Source organism: Schistocerca serialis, chromosome 3, assembly GCF_023864345.2.
Source record: "Schistocerca serialis cubense isolate TAMUIC-IGC-003099 chromosome 3, iqSchSeri2.2, whole genome shotgun sequence".
Lineage (NCBI taxonomy): Eukaryota > Metazoa > Arthropoda > Insecta > Orthoptera > Acrididae > Schistocerca > Schistocerca serialis.
The window spans coordinates 475,219,484-475,237,762 of NC_064640.1; positions in this window are offsets into that span (position 1 = coordinate 475,219,484).

The following is an 18,279-nucleotide window of genomic DNA, read 5'->3' on the forward strand; positions in this document are numbered from 1 at the left end:
TTATACAGGGTGTTACAATAAGGTATGGCCAAACTTTCAGGAAACATTCCTCACACACAAAGAAAGAGAATATGTTATGTGGACATGTATCCAGAAACGCTTCCTTTCCATGTTACAGCTCATTTTATTACTTCTCTTCAAATCACATTAATCATTGAATGGAAACACACAGCAACAGAACGTACCAGAGTGACTTCAAACACTTTGTTACAGGAAATGTTCAAAATGTCCTCCGTTAGCGAGGATACATGCATCCACCCTCCGTCGCATGGAATCCCTGATGCGCTGATGCAGCCCTGGAGAATGGCGTATTGTATCACAGCCGTTCACAATACGAACACGAAGACTCTCTACATTTGGTACCGGGGTTGCGTAGACAAGAGTTTTCAAATGCCCCGATAAATGAAAGTCAAGAGGGTTGAGGTCAGGAGAGCGTGGAGGCCTTGGAATTGATCCGCCTCTACCAATCCATCGGTCACCGAATATGTTGTTGAGAAGCGTACGAACACTTCGACTGAAATGTGCAGGAGCTCCATCGTGGATGACATGAGTCGCATGTCAACACAAGCACCGAATTCAACATTACCTTCCTTCGATTCGGCCAACTGGCGGTGAATCGGGGAAGTACAGTACACGCTGACGAAACTAAAATGAGCTCTAACATGGAAATTAATCGTTTCCGGACACATTTCCACATAACATCTTTTCTTTATTTGTGTGTGAGGAATGTTTCCTGCCGGCCGAAGTGGCCGAGCGGTTAAAGGCGCCACAGTCTGGAGCCGCACGACCGCTACGGTCGCAGGTTCGAATCCTGCCTTGGGCATGGATGTGTGTGATGTCCTTAGGTTAGTTAGGTTTAAGTAGTTCTAAGTTCTAGGGGACTTATGACCACAGCAGTTGAGTCCCATAGTGCTCAGAGCCATTTGAACCATTTTTTGAATGTTTCCTGAAAGTTTGGCCGTACCTTTTTGTGACACCCTGTATTCGTTTTGTTCTGACTTCCGTGTTTTTATCATACCATCTGTATATTATAAACGAAAAGCAGATCAGTGTGTATGTTCTACAGGATCTGTAGATTCCCCTGACTTGTTTGTAGGGACAATTTATCAATATTTTTTTATTCTCAGTTGATTTCTGTGATACAGTCTGCTACGTGTTGAGAGACTGCTCTCACACCCTGTGCACTGTCGCGGCAAGTGATGCTGGGCTAAGCATGGTTCTTATAGTAAGGATTGCTGACAGATGGATATGCTACCGTCACCAACGGAAGCTTAGGAAGAGGATCACGCGGGCAACGAAGGACGGCAGCGGAGACGATCCTCTCTCTCTTCTGCAGGTTCCTGATCCGACGATTTGACATGTCTCCTATAATTCACTACACACTTTGGTCGTAACAGTCCGCTCCAGACGCACGGTGTCTTCCCTAGATGCGCTTTATGAATCCCTAAAGGCGCAATAAATGTCACCAGGTTTTTACCAGATTTCCTCTGATACCGTTCGTAACTTATTCACCTTTAATGTCCACTTACACGGCACTCCTATTTCCATTCTGCACAGTTATATCAATATAGACAATTCGGGGAAGATCTTTGTGACAGAAGATGTGGCAAATGTTGTGTGCTATACTTTGGCACTTCTTGCTACCATATTATCGTTTAGCGCATACTTGGGTGATGAGCGTCCTCACTTGAGGACTCCAGCATTTATATATTAGTTCAGATGCACCCCGTATTGACCGTTTTCTTGTAAGACTGTCCAGAAACGAGTGACTGCAACCTTCGGTGGAGAAGATGAGACAGCAATGCCGGCTTGTGCCTCGAATCTTGATAGCTCACTATAATTGTGCTGATAATGTCTTGCAAGAAAAGAAACGAAAACACTCGATCACTGGATACAATTTCCGTTTACACCACTAAGATAACGTTTTCATGAGTTCTCCAGTGTAGAAATATCCCACTGAGGAGAAAGGTATCGTAAGAATAGAAGGAGTTCTGGGCCTCATTGGAGCAGGAAATAAATGTGGGGACATCTGGCATCAGATTTGAATTACCGCATAATTATGTGGCGCTGTCAAACGCCATGAAAGGTACTAGGTTTCATTGGTTTAAAAAATGCAGCACCAAAAAGCAAAGAATGCACGCCATTATAAGTAAATTTTCAAGAGAGTACAAGAAAACGCTGCCAGCAGGGTGCGGCTGGGAGTGGCAGGATGTCGACGTGGAACTCACGTGAGCTCACGTGAAGAAGTCGTTAGGTGAGGCAGCGCACTGAGGATGAATATATATGGTCAGACATGAGGTCCCACAGGGCGTCGGCAAGAAATGCCAACGTAGAAGGTGCTGCGCAGCCTGCCACACACATGCCGAGGCTGTTTTCCCCAACAGAGGAGTTCAGGTCAGACAGTTGTCACAAGAGGGATATCGGTACAAGTCAGTCCTGGGGTCAGGACAGCTGTAGTATTCGCTCTGGATTTGCTCGTGTTCGTACTACGCCGTGTACCTCCTTCCAAGGGAACTTGAGAGTAATAGTGAAATAGCATCCAGTTAATCATTCACTTTCTGCTTAGACGAGCATTACAGATTTTTCCCGTTCAATCTAGCCTTTTTTCGTAAGTTTTCCGACAAGGTTCCGCAGTTCCTTCAATATATTGAGTTGGGCATCTCCACTTTAGCTAACTGGATGGATCTTTCTCATCCTCCCACGACATTAAGCGTCTGGACTGCTTGCCGAAAGCAACAAAAGGTCAACAGGTCTTAAGACGGAAACAGGACCAGGTGACAGTTTGCTGTAGAAGTTGCTTGACAAGCTACAATTTCTGCTAACGTCGTTACTGGCACTAAAATTGTTGTTCCATTTGTCTCTGCAGCGGATGACTACGTTGTTTTACTTCCTATGCAAGTCTGACAAGATCCTCTCACACTGAAATTTTAAATATAAAAAAAAAGAACGATTATGAGTTCCTCGATATTCCTCAATGGGTGCACCAGTGGTGTAATGGACCATACTTGTAATACAAATATGCCATTCCTGGACAATTTGTTGTTCAAGTGCAGCTACTGGTAGTTGGACATTTACATACTTTTCATTTTCGGGTACTACTGTGTGTAGTTAACGAAACTAGATGGAAAAGTACTGGTAGTTGGGGGATAATAGGTCATCAGCTTCTTCCCGTAAACAATGTCCAACAGAAGAGATCAACGGTACAGAACAACATAGTGGTGACTTTTAAGTGAATCATTTGAGAATTGAGAGAATACCAACCCTATCTGTAGAAATGCTCCCAATGAACATTACATATGACAGGAAGAATATTAGTTCCTATTACCTACAATACAGGCATAACCTTAGAAGAAAATATTCAAGCAATGATGAGAATGGTGAATATAATCTCAATGTGTTCAAAAATGGTTGAAATAGCTCTGAGCAGTATGGGACTTAACATCTGAGGTCATCAGTCCCTTAGAGCTTAGAACTACTGAAAACTAACTAACCTAAGGACATCACACACATCCATGCCTGAGGCAGGATTCGATCCTGCGCCCGTAGCGGTCGTACGGTTCCAGACTGAAACGCCTAGAACCGCTCGACCACACCGGCCGACACTCAATGTGTTACTGTGCTAGACAGTATTGATTTTGTATTTAATAAATTGCTGCAATAAAGTGAGCAATCTGTTCCCATTCATGTCTCGAATATGGTGAAGTGTTTTTATAAATTGTTTTATTTTATTTATTTCTGTTATGTCTGACTTCGCCGTCTTGTAGCTCTATGGCTGATTGTTATGTTGCGTACATTCTATATTTCTTTCAAAATGATACTGAATATGTAATATTACACATCTACCGCAAAATTCTAGAGCATTATCGATAGAAAAATGTAGGAATGAGAGGACGCAAGAGATGCGAAACAAAATTAAAAGAAAAACCCACGATCACAACACCCTCTGTCCCTAACCCAGTATAATGACAGTCAGCAACGTTGGAATTGCTCAAGACTACTAACCAAGCAGTTCCCTAGGCCTGTATTTATTCCTAGTTAAACTACTGCCGTAACATCCTGCATGACCCGACATTATTCGAGCTTTCGCTTTACCATTTGGGCTCCAATGTCGATTTTTTTAAATGTTTCTCCAATTTAAGAAATTTTCCAATTTAAATGAACACATTACATATGTAAGCAGCTTACTCATCAGCATCCTATTCCAACCCACCATCACCTTCCTCAAAAACTGAAAATTGCGATGAGCTCCCTCACCCCCCCCCCCACCACCACCTCTCACCACCCCTCCACCCCCAACGGTTAAACACCTTCTCGTGGTCGTCCAGTTGTTGTTGTTCTTGTCCACATGTGCACCAAATCTCTTTGATTTTGAACTCTTTGGTCACCAGGTGTACACTTGGACATCGAAATCCCTATAATCCGTTTTGTCAAACTCAAGCTGAAGTGCTTTTGATAATCTAGTAGCAGCAGAGATGAGCGACTTACATCATTCGGTATCCTGAGTAATTCTGTCCTAGTTCAAATCATCCAATACGTTTTCCCTTTCTACTAGGCGCAAATAACAATGAGGCACGAAATGTTCAGGTGTTCCTCCAGAAAAGTGCTGTCCGGATATTTGAATAGTAAATCTCTCCGTGATGCACAACGCCTTTCTTGTAAAGTCTGGCAGTGGAGTTTGTTTCGCACTTCCGTAACGCTCTCTCGCCTGCTAAACGATCCCCTGACGAAACGTGCCGCTCTTCGTTGGATCTTCTCTATCTCCTCTATCTGTCCTTCCTGATAGGGATCCCAGACTGGTGAACAGTACTCAAGAATAGGGCGAACAACCGCCTTATATGCAACGTCTTTCGTAGTTGAGCTACATTTCCTTAAGATTCCTCCTATGAATCTGAGCATGGTGTCTGCTTTTCCCGCTATTTGTTTTATGTGGTCATTCCACTTAAGGCGCCCTGGACAATTACGCCTAGATATTTTACGGCAGACGCTGTCTCCAGCTGTTTGTCGTCAATACCGTAGCTGTACAGCAGTGGATTCCTTTTCCTATGTATCCGCAATATGAGCCTGCACCAATCATAAATTCTTTGCAGGTCGTTCAGCAAATTCTTACTATCTTCTGGCATTGCTACTCTGGTACAGACAACTGCAACATCTGTGAAAAGTCTTAAAGAGCATCCGACGCTTTCTACTTGGTCATTTATATATATTCTAAACAGCAACGGTCATATCACACTTCCCTGAGATACTCCGGCTATTATCTTTATATCTGTCGATTTTGTCCTATTAAGAGCTACATGTTGAGTTATATCTACAAGAAAGTCTGGAATACAATCGCAGGTCTGCTCCGATACTCCGTAAGCTCGTATTTTTTTAATTAAACGGCAATGCAGGACGGTATGAAATGCCTTACTGAAATCAAGGATCACGGCATCAACCTTAGCGCCGTTGTCCACTGCACTGTGGATCTCATGGAGGAACAGAGTTTCGCAGGATCTATGTTTGCGGAATCTATACTGATTTTTGTAGAGGAGACGATCATTTTCCAAAAAGTCATACTTTTTGAGCATAAAACATGTTACATAATTCTACAACAGACTGATGTCAACGATATAGGTCTATAATTACGTGGATCTGTCTTACGGCCTTTCTTAAAAAAGGAAATGACCAGCGCTTATTTCCAGTCGATAGGTCCCTTTCGTTGCTCAAGCGATCTACAATAAATTACGGCTGGAAGGGGAGCAAGTTCTTTCGCGTAATTTTTACAGAATTTTATAAGTATCTCATATGGTCTTCACGCCTTTCCATTACTAAGCGACTGTAGCTGCTTTTCGATTCCGCGATCGGTTTTCTCAATATCTGCCATTTCGACGTTCGTACCACGATTGAAAGGAGGGACAGTGTTACGATCTTCCGTGGCGAAACAACTTCGGAAGACCGACTTCACTGTTTCGGTCTTCCGTTTGGGTGCCGGTATGGTCACTGAGAGAATGAATAGCCGATTTTGACTACGTACTGATTATACATACGACCAAAATCTCTAAGGGTTTTTACTCAGGTCGTTTGACAACGTCTCACTTTCAGTAGCATTGAAAGCTTCTCCCATTGCTCTCCTTACGCTCATTTGGTGCTTCGTCCAGCCTTTGTTTGTCGGCTAGGTTTTTACTTCTCTTGAATCTGAGATGAAGTGCTCTGTGTTTGCGTAGCGCTTTTCTAACACAGCTATTAAACAGTGGTGGATATTTCCCATCCCTTAAAACTTTACTCGTAACATAATTGTCTAGGGCATATGGAACGATGCCTTTGAATTTTATCCATATGTTCTCCACATCATCGTCCTCATCACCGAATCCTTAATGCTGACTGCTGAGATATTCTATAATTTGTATCCTAATCGTGCTGTTCTCGTGAACACATTCCTTCAGCATTCTTGGATCATCCAAATGAAGTGGCATGCTTGTTGCCCTGACAAGAACCCAATCAAACGTGTTGGCTCGACTCATACCAGCTAGTTTTGGACAACAATCACGTATTCTGTGTGGATTACGCAGAACCGCCAGTGACAAGTGGTACAGTTTGGAAGAGGGCTGGCTTGATGATGACGTCGATAGTATGTTACGAACGGATTCAAGCCTAGAGCCAAAACAATGGTACCTTCCACAACTCATGAGTGCTTTGAAAACCCATCATGGGAAGCAGCTGATTTCTTCATTACAATTTTTTTTGGTAGATTTGGTGATCTGTACACATTGAAAATGATTATATACATGTGCCCCTTGTCCTATTTTTCTCTTCCGCACCGCGAATTTCGAAATGAAGAAGTTGTTGGTGTGCGAGTGTGTATCTTGCTCTGAGCAAAGAATATGGCTCATTGTTAAAAGGTATGAAAAGCAGGAAGCATCAGCAACCATTAATGCGGAATGATTATATTATAATAAGAAGTAAAATGTTAATAGTATATTCAAGGTCCTCCTCGTAGTTCTATTATGTTGTATTGTAGTTTGTTTTTTGTGTGATTAACAGAGGGTCAATTATGTCGTTTTCGGTACCATGGGGGGCTACCCTGGAGGAACAAACAAACACAGTCCGAACAGGCTCTGAAGGCCCAGCGGTACCGACTGGCCGCCCTGTCGTCTTCAGCCCTAAGCCATCACCAGATGCCGATACGGAGGACCATAGGGTCAGCACACCGCTCACCCGCCCGTTGGCAGTTTTCGTGACCGGTGCCGATACTTCCCTGTCAAGTAGCTCCTCAATGAGCTGACAAGGACTGAGTGCATCCCGCTTGCCAAAAGCACTTGGCAGACACGGACCGTGACCCATCCAAGCCCTTAACTTTGGTGATCTTAATCGAACTGGTGTTACCCCTGCGGCAAGGCCGCTGGAACCTTGTAGTACACTTTGCTAATTTTAACGGCCCAAGTAGCGCGGTTTGCGAGTAGTCAGTGCAAGTATGTCTACGGACATAAAGGTTGTGGTAGCAGACCGGGTCGATATAGTAAAGAAAATAAAGAATGAGGAGAACAGGCGAGAGAGCTACTTCACAGAATGCGGAGAAGAGGCTACAACAATTTCACGATTGGTGAGCTGAAAATACGCAGTTTTATGGTCGTCCGCCGTTAAGTTATCCTAGGTTTGTGTAAAGTGTTGACAGATTAAACAGGAGAAGCACTTGCGCAAAGCAGGAAGTAAGGAAAAGGAAGTTAATTGTCAGAGTTAAACTGATGCGCAAAGTAGTAAAATTATAGACGTTAAAGAGAATAATGGGAAATTATTGGTTCCAAAATCATATGAAAATACGAAGTCAAAATCATGTGTAGTGCCAGACGAAGTCAGTGTGTGCTGTTCTGAAATAAGGGTGTGTGTCAATAGCAACATAGGTGATATTAATGTAGGTGCAGTAGCACCTACCGCAGTAGAGGATAATGGATGTATCGTAGATACTGTAAAGCATGGCCAGCTGCGCAGGAAATTACATTCGCCAATGATTTTCATGTTGTGCAGAGTGGAACTGCATCAAGACAGTACTGATGTTCATATTGTGGAGGATGGATAGAAAACTATTGATGATTTTAGTGATATTGCGAATGTTATGGGTAATGAAGTAGACGTATTTATATACGAGGATGCAGATCAGTCACAGTCTGTGACGGTGCCGCCTCTTCAGAAAGGATGAGGAAGGAATAAAAGAAAGACAGGACGTACTTGTACGGCTAACAACGGGCCGACAAGACTTAATCCGTTCAGGAGTTTGTGTCTGGAGATCAGGAGGTGGATGAAGTTGTGCTGCAATGTTATAAGTATGAAGAGGAAGAGAATATGTCACGTATTGTCCTTCGATTGTGTACCGTCAGACTGAGAGAGACAATGTTTCAGACGAGAGAGGCTGCTGGCAACTATACAGTGTCACAAGGATCTTCTGTCATGGGGTTAGAACCAAGTAAGCTGCATACGAAATCGTAAAGATTCAATACACGTGATAAAGTGTCAAAGGGTATACGAAAGAAGTTTAGAGAGAGGTAAGGTACAATGATGCACAGAATTACAGTAAGTTCTCATTTGGTAATTTGCTTTAAAGTAAAGGGATTAACTTTAACTACTGGCCCCTGTTGGTAGTTTCTGTGTGGGCATAGTTTTAAGGATGCGTGGGCTGGGAAAATGTAAGGGAAACATTTGTTGCAAAGACAAAGTCTAGGGAAATGTACTAAAGCAACGAATTAAGAAACCACGTGCTAAACAAGCAGGAAGGTCGAACAAATGAAATTAATTGTATTGAACCACTTCCTGTAAAATAACTGTTTCGATTTTTTTTAGAAGAAAGAATTTTGCTATTTTGGTTTTCTATATTGTCACTCGGTGATTCTGAATAGCATTTAGATTATCATACAGCAAATGAACCATGTGGTTTACGCTAAATTAGAGTGAGACAAAGTGAAGTATACTGTATTTTATGACAAGCTCTGAAACATGTGTCACGACTCTTTTGTGCAGGAATGTAAACACGTCACAATCGGAGGACCAGATTTCTCAAAGTGGGGAAGAACGTTACCCCACAGTTTTACTAGGGCGATGCAGTGTTCCGCCGTCCATCAGCAGAACGACATCATAGAAGAGAAAGTTGCCTTTACCCTAAACTCGAGGCACCATTATATAAGAAAGCAAGACAGCTGACTGAAAACGCCGACGAAGCAGAAGTTTCTAGGCAGCGTACTTGAAAGCCAAAGTTGTGAAATGTTACACTTTGCCAGGGTTTCTGGTAGACGTGACGAAGCAAGATAATGGGGCAAATTAAGTATTCGCTTGACGTCAACGCTTTACGGATACTGCTTTCAATGATTTCTGGGGTGGAAGTTATGCAGTTGGAGAAATACTAACCAACAAGCTCAGATATATGTAACCTTCGCCCCACCCCCCTCACCCAAAAAAGATAATTCAGACTCTCATTTCCCTTTGCTATGTATATCCTGTAGTACCCAGGTGTATACGGTGTATTGTGTAGCAGTCTGCTTCAACTGATTACTACGAGAATGGGACCACATGGAGAACGAGACGACGTAACATTTCACCGTTCACCGACGTTGCCGCTAGTAGTTGCAGACTCCTGCCTGAATTAAGGTCTGTGTGAGGTCAACTTCGTGCCTTTGCTCCACTGGGTCTCTTGCTACGTAACTGCCTGCTGTTGCCGACCACATCCCTGGTAGGCTGTGAGTTCGAGCATTGCTGTGTTATTCGGCCTGTGAAGGCCCACATTATCCCTGACCATATCCCGAGACGGGCGCATGCCATCGTCTTCAGTCATGCCGGGTACGATTATTTAAACACTGTCAATCCGGATGTGTTATCGCTGGTGTCATGGAATATTCAAGCCACGCAGAGGTGCCACGGTCATCCCTTGCCGAGAGTACAGCGCTTTCCTCTGCCGCGTGGACTTCAAAACCTGCGGCTTCCCGCACGTGTTGCTTTCTAGGTGGGGGAAACGCTGACGTCACCTACGTCACGAAAACCAAAAACCCTCTCTCCTAATACGGCTCTATCTTTGTAATTGGCAGCAATAAAGAACTCTTACAAACAGGGTTGCTTTACTCAGGGTTCGCCTTACGATTCCAGTCGCCACTAAACCTGCAACAGACGACCAGGTGGAGAGACAGCGCTCCGTCCAGATTTGTCATCAGTTGATTCACTCACCACTGTAGGGAACACTTGCCGATGCCCACAGAAATTTCATTTCATGATCGTATCTGCTACCTCCGCTTGTGCGAAAGATGTTATCGCCGTTGGCTTGCAGTAATCCAGTCCTAACGCTTGCCTAAGCCTTACATTATCGTCATTGTCAGTGTTAACATCATCGTCAGGTAGAAACAAGCCAGACACTTTGCTGAGTCCCTCAAACTCGATGTGATATTACCATTTCCTCTCATGATGGTGGACAGAACTGTTGGACCTCTATCTTTATCCGTCAGCAACCTACAGCGTTATCCAATTACCTCGAACTCAATTTTTTTCTGCCACATATTTTTCCCAGTGTATCCAACAGCAGTCTTCTTTAGCACTTCTGTACAGCTGCAAAACTCTAACACTTTCTTCCTGTCTTACTACAAGCTGGTACAGTCTCTTTGTGATCCTAAGCCACAATATTTAGTGCCACAGCTATGTGCTTCATGGTGTTTTAGACAGTATGTCCACTCGTTTTCTGCGAAAGTAGTCATCTTGATGTCCTGTGTAAGCAGCTGTAAACCGTATCAACAATCAGAGGGATCGATCTCACAGAGGCAACAACATCGGTACAAAGTGCTTCCCAGCCTGTTCTATGAAAGTCGAGATTTGTCGACTGCGCTGTATTCGATTCCCTAATGTAATTATTGACAAACTAAAGCTTCCATTCTATAGCATAGTGTTCACTAGAAGTACGGAAACACTTTCCACTCTGTAACCCTCTTTGCTGCTGCATTTCTGTGGGAAATTGCTATACGTAAATTGCTGTCACTCCTGCTCTCCCTTGGTATGTAAGTGCCTGCCTCTCTACGCTGAGAATCACTGGGTTAGTCTGTGTGTGTATGATGTGTCAAAGGCTTGTCTGGATCAGGTGCTGCGACGAGCACTGCAGTATTACTGAAATGTACTAATGTCTTAATAAATGCTCGGTGTAATACTGTGCGAGAAATGCGTGTGGATATTGGTATCTACATATTTTGCTTCAATTTCTCTGCCCGGGGAATGGGTGTTTGTGTTGTCCTCATCATTTCATCATCATCGTCATCATATTCGTGACAGTGGCTAGACTGGACCGTGTAACAAAAATTGGACTGTGTAAAAGTTGGGACTTTGTACGGGCGCTGATGACAGTGCACTTGAGCGTCCCAAAAACGAAACATCATATTTTATTTCAATGTTAACCGTGAGCTAACCACGTAAATAACCTGTCTTGGTCACAGTAAAATGTCTATTAAATAAGAACATAGCTGACACTGGCCTATGTATTACTTGTAATGACCATGTTGAGGTAACCCAGGTATATTTCGATTTACGCAAATCTGTAATTGAAACTGTACTACGTTTAATCCCCTTTATTCAAGAATTTCAAACGAGGTGTGCCGTCTTCCTTCCTAAGAGCAAAATTATTTAAGAGAGGCGCAATCTGTATAGCTATAACGACTGTCATAACCTTTTAATAACCACTTTTTATCACATAGTGTCGATTGTTAAAATTACTGACCGCTCAAAAAGGGAGGGGAGAAATTACATCTTTTCTTATGAGTCCATGCTCACTTGGTGTGCAATGTCGTGAAAACTAATAGCTAAATTTCTTAACAGACCCAGAAGCTTAGAAAACCAGCCCGTCTGAATTGTTCAATGGTTATCTCCACAGACTCACTTCGACTGCACTCAGACAATTCACACATTGGGTTTCTCATATTACGCCTTACAACGCCATTTCCTTTCCTGAAAAGCTGTTTGAAAAATGTAACTGCTGAATAATCTTGAATACTCTGCTTAATTGTTTTTGGGAGAACTATAAAGGGTGGTCGATTGAGGAAATAGTGAGAAAAGCAGCTGATAATTGGCGATTATACGGAGGTTTATTACAATCAAGTTGTGATTGTTTCACAAACACTCCAGATACGATATCATAAAATTAATTATGAACGATCTCTTAACACAAGTTGGGGTTCTTAATTATTTTACCGACCATAAATTTCTACATGGATGCCTCATGACAGCCTTAGGATACACCTTCCTAAAACCTTACGGGAAGAATAACTTTTTTCAGCTATTCCCGTAATCACTGGCATGTAAGAAATACCAGGAATCTTCTACTCAGTACCAAAGACTAGAAAATCCCCATGTTCTACAATGGCAAAGCTAATGCGGATGAAACTCAAGTTCAGAGCCATCTGGCAAAACTGCTTTAACAAACTGTTAGCACGCTGGAACAGTTGTAGGTTAGCAACTTCCGTTAAACAGTACAACGGAATATCAGCAAAAACTGGCAATAAAATTTTGTGATAACTAGTGATATATCCGTATATATAGAGGTTAATTTTACACAGGACAGTTTTCTCTGCCGAATGAAATTGATCTCCAACAGAAAAACATTGCTTACGTTACGCTTGGCTGTCGGTTAACACGATGGACCATTCCATAATATTATTTGAAAAATGGCTATTAAACTACAAAAAAATCATTAAATAACACATATTTAGACTTCTCTCGCCAGAAAAACAAGGGCATTACTTTTCTCTGCAGGAAAAACTACCGTTTGGGAATCGTTTCGGAATTTGCGAAGTGCAGCTGTCTCAGACGAGCGAACGTTGCTGTATTGTGAACGGGATCTTGTGTTAGTACTCGAAATGCTTCACGCCTCCAGCAGAGCCATCAGGTAGTTTTCTAAAGGCTTCTTCAATTCCTCCGATAAAAATATTAATGGCCAGGGTATAGGTGTAGGAGGGAAATTCAAGTGCTTTCCTAAAGCAGCCCTTGTCGAGTTGTCCAGCTCCATATTCGTCACATTAAAAACTGAACATGTGAACGATGTTTCTAGCTGAGAGAAAGTAGCGAAGCGGTGTAGTTTTGATGTGCCCACTTCGATTCTGACCTCGTCACTCCGTCACCCACTTCCCAGGTTATAGAAGGGAGACTAGTACCTATCTTAAGATGTAAGTGATACAGCTCTTCCGAGACCAAACACAAATTTCGACTAGTATGCTCGATTCTGTCTTTAACCAATGCCAAGCTTGCCTTGCGAGTACCCTAATTAGCAGTGGCAGTCTTAATGAAATGTACCAGTTTCACGATTTTAGGTATAATATTACGGCTCCAACATCTTAGTGAATAGCTCATTGAACTTAAAAGTCTTGCTCTCAGGATCTGTAGCGTGTCCAGACTCCTGGCATGTGAAACCATCTATTTCGCGAGCGGATATGGAATGTGTTTCTTGAAATTTTCCCGGCGGATTGCATATTCCACCGTTTTGTGCCAGTGAATCCGGGATAACAATAATAATATTTCGACTGACAATCTCAGAGGCAGATGCAAGATTTTTGCACCTCTACACTGTGGAGTAAATGTGCATGAGTCATAGATCACACTGTTACGTATAAGACCGTCAGTCAGACTTGACGCCTCTAAAAGTAAAACTAAGCAAGCGCAGAGTCAGCAAATCCACCGTGTTTACAAAGATTTTGACATATTAATATGTATTGTATGCAGTGATGTGACAAACGTCATCATATGCTTCCTAATATAGTGTCGAACCTCCTTCTCCTCAGCGCAGTGCAGCATTTAGACGTGGCATGGACACAACAAGTCGACGGATGTCCCATGCAGAAATACTCAGCCATGCTACCTCTATAGCAGTCCATAACTGCGAAAATGTTGCGGGTGCAGGACTTCGAACACGGATTGTCGTTTCGAATACGACTGTAAATGTTCAAAGCTAGACAAAATCTTTCACTCGAACCGTCCAGAATGTTCTTCAAACTGATCGAGGACAATTATGCCCAGTGACGAAACGTAATTTTAGAAATAAAAATTCCATTGTAGTTTTGGGACACGAAGTCCATGAATGGCTGCAAATGATCTCCAAGTACCAGAACATAACCATTTACGGTCAATGACGGTTCATTAGGACCAGGGGACCATGGAAACAAAGCTCACACCGTCATGGAGCTACAAACAGTTTATACAGTGCCTTCTTGAAGACTTGTGTCCATGGCTTTGTGAAGTCTGCACCATACTCGAAGCATGCCATCAGCTCTTACCAACTAAAATCGGGACTCATTTGATCATCCACGATATCCCAGTTGTCTAGGGTCCTACCAACATGTTCACAAGCCCAGGAGAGGCACTGCAGGCGACGTTGAGCTGTTAGCAGGAATACAAGCGTCAGTCATCTGCTACCGTAACAGCCCATTAACGCCAAATTTCGCTGCACTGTCCTAACATATACGCGTGTCGTACGCCCAATATAGATTGCTAGAGCTATTTCACTCAGCGTTGCTTGTCTTTTAGCAGTGACATCTAGATACAAACTCCACTGCTCTCTATCATTAAGTGAAGACCGTCGGCCACTGTGTTGTCCGTGGTAGGAGATAATGCCTCTTATTTGGTATTCTCGCCACACTCTTGACACTGTGGATCACGGAATATTGAATTCTCTATCGATTACCGTAATGTAATATCCATGCATCTAGCTTCGACTACCATTCAGAGTTCAAAGACTATCAGTTTCCGTCATGAGTCACCTTAGTACAAATGACATCTCCACCAATGCAGTGCCCTTCTATACCTGGTGTACATGATACTATTGCCTTCTGTGTTTGTGCAGATCGCTGTCTTATGACGTTTCTCACCTCAATGTTTGTTGTAATTCTAACCAGTGGGGACATAGAACAATATTTCCTCTGAGAGGGCAGGCGTGAATTCAGGAGCTTCCTTCCACCGGTCAAGACTGCAGCTCTTCTGGTATCTGTGAAGGATGGTAGGTTTTTCAGACAGACGGGTTTATGCGAAATTAGTTGTGAGTGTAGTAGGAGGCACACAGAACAAACAATACGTACTATAAAAGAACGTTGCCTTGAACACCGGCGATACACTCTTCTAATACAGCCCAAAGTATCTGCAGAGCCTGAACGTCGTGTTTCCACTAGCCATTCCATGGGTTACGGGAAGTTAAGATATCGGGCACAGCCTCATTCTGCTGGGATTCATTGGTCAAGGAAACTGTGGAAATACAGTTAGCAGGCAAACTGCTGAACCGATACGAAGATTCTCAGCTTAACTAATCATGGAAACTCCTGGTTTCACTTCTGTGCTCTCAAAGGAAATTCGGTGCTAGGTCTTCACTGCCTGGCGTTACAACATATGACATCCATAATAATTAACCACATACTTCCTAAGCATTGTGGATTTGCTAGCTGTGCTTTTACTTTGTTTTACTCCAAGAGGTGTTAAATCTTAAATACGACTGACGGTCTTAGTACCAACAGTGTTATTTCTTACGCATAAGTGTTTACTCCACAGTGTAAAGAGGTTAAAAAAATCTTGCAAGAAAGTCTCCTTGAGGATGGTTGAAAAGTTGCCAGCCGAAACATCGGTACAAGAATTAATAATGACCCTGATGCAATCCCTAAACATGATGGCACATTCAATCCGCTGGGAAAACTTGAAAAAAATGCATCACATAGACTGGATTTGCAAAGAATCTTTTACGTTCGACCAAACAATCCAAAATGCATCATTTCATGCCCATCAAGGCGCAAGTCACTGCAGTGGCGTCAAATCGAAAGACTTGCACCAGACGAACGGTCTACCGGACCTCGGGGGTAAAGGTCAAAGAAAGGTTAGTAATCACTGTGTTAACGTATACACAGTGCCATGACATGCAACATATTGATTGATTCTTTGCTTCTGATGGAACTGTGGTGTCACCGCCACCACACTTGCTAGGTGGTAGCCTTTAAATCGGCCGCGGTCCGTTAGTATACGTTGGACCCGCGTGTCGCCACTATCAGTGATTGCAGACCGAGCGCCTCCACACGGCACTCGCCCCAGTTGTACAGCCGACTTTGCTAGCGATGGTTCACTGACAAATTACGCTCTCATTTGCCGAGACGATAGTTAACATAGCCTTCAGCTACGTCATTTGCTACGACCTAGCAAGTCGCCATTATCATTTGCTATTTATCTTGTGATGCATGTGCCGTGAGACCGATGTTCACCATTTGTGGATTAAAGTTAAGTATTCCAGAAGCTCCGTACTTTTTTTACTAGACTTAATTCCTTTAACTGTTCCAGACCTCACGCCAGCCTGCGTGAGCTTAAGCGCGTGCCTTTCGGCTATCTCCTAGTGGCTTGGCTGTCTTGCCAAGTCACAACAGGAACAACAGTTTTACATTTTTGCTAGTGATTCTTTGCTCTCACCCTTTGAAGTAATGCACGATAAACCAGATATAGTCTTTCGAAAATCGAGATCACTGGCATCACATTACGCGTCTCCCCTTTCACTGCTACTGTCGGTTTGAGTCGGCATCAAAATATATCCATTCTAAAGGAAACGCCATAAATTCCTCTTCCTTTATTCTGAAACGCGACATCAAGTGAAACTGGAATTACAACAACCTCTCACAGTACTCATGTTGCCCTTAGAGGCGCCGTGGTTTAAAAACGAACCACCGCAAAAATTATGAAAATATATACATTAATTTAATTATCATCGCAATAAACAGAGAATGAATTAGAAGAGGACAGTTTTCGGTACCTACTCCATGTGCAAGACATGCCTTGTGGATAAAAGTAATCATAATTGGAAAACAAAGAGAATCGCGCACTGCATAGAAAAATGTCTCCTACGTTTGCTCGTATAATTGCTAAGATTCGAAACATACGAAATTGTTCAGGCTGCAGACGCTAAAGATCAGTATCTACTGGAGACGTAAAGGATATCTGCGCATGTAGCTACTGCGTATATGCAACGAAATGAGAATATCGTTGTTGGTTTCAAACGGAAGCACATCGCCTAAAAGGGTTAAAACGCTTTTTAATCATTAAACTGCCACAGTAGGAAACGTTTGCGACTAAGTATCACTCTTCTAGCATTTTTCTCCATTTTTTAGCATGATGGACACAATGGGGGATTTAGAGCCTTGAAAAACTCTGTTGTTAGTATCCTCGAGCTTAAAGCGGTTCTTAATCACTAACCTGCCACACTAGGAATCCTGTGTGTCTGAATTCCTATCTTACAGCATTTATCTCCATTTTGTATTGTGCTGGGTACGTCGGGGCATGAGTGAGTGGTGGTGACAGGACGTGGTGCCGGGGGCTGACACTGTTAACATTTAGAAAGAACTCTGATTTCGATAGATGGCGTAGTGAGGCCGGCATGCCTCTACTCGTCGATCCTGATGGGGCTGATAAAGAGGCGGCGGCCTCTGATTGATACTGCTGAGACGGCGCCCCGCGCTGCTCGGGCCCAACAGCATCTGTAGGCCACGGCTGTTGACGTCAATGTCGCATGATATTGTGCTGCGTTGGAGACTCACTCAGGAGACATCTCCTCGGCTCCACAAAAGGCCATGGTGGGGCGTGTGGAGATTGCTGTGTGCGAGGTACAACACATTGTCCTCGGACAGCAGTTAGCCAGTATCTGGCGCCTTGGTGCGAAGTCCCACTAGGAACTCAGTTCCTGTGGCGCAGGCACGGCCTGCACGTGGCAGTCCCCTGAAGGATTTAGTGCATACTGAAGGTGCAACCCGGTCTCAAATCCACGGCTGCAGCTGGTGGAACCCAGTCATCTTGCTGTCCGGCGTTGCACTGGCGTCGTGATAGTACTGCTGGCTTCCGGCGAAGACAAGTGATCCAGACTTATTTATATGCCTCCAGTGCCTATTTATTTCACTAAAATCTGGCGCCAAATCACATTGACACAACAAGAGGTTCTCCCTAGTGTGGTGACATCTCCCCACTTGCCACATGGTTATAAGTGAGCACCGCCACTTACCGTTGAACTCAGCGATCCTCGCTGCGTGATCCACAGAAATGTCAGTTATTGTGAGCCACGTCGCCACACTGGCGGCTACCGACCCACGGCTATTAACGTAACGCTCGTAGCAACTAGCAACTAACAATACGTCTTCACACACTTAGTATTCATAATGTAAATCTGCATTCTGAAAATATGGTTCTCGATGTTTGATAGAGCTCTGGGTTTGGCAAAACGACGAAATTGAGACCTCTGGCCTGGTCATGAGCTTAATTGCTTTATAACTTTGACAAGGTGTCTTTGCTTCG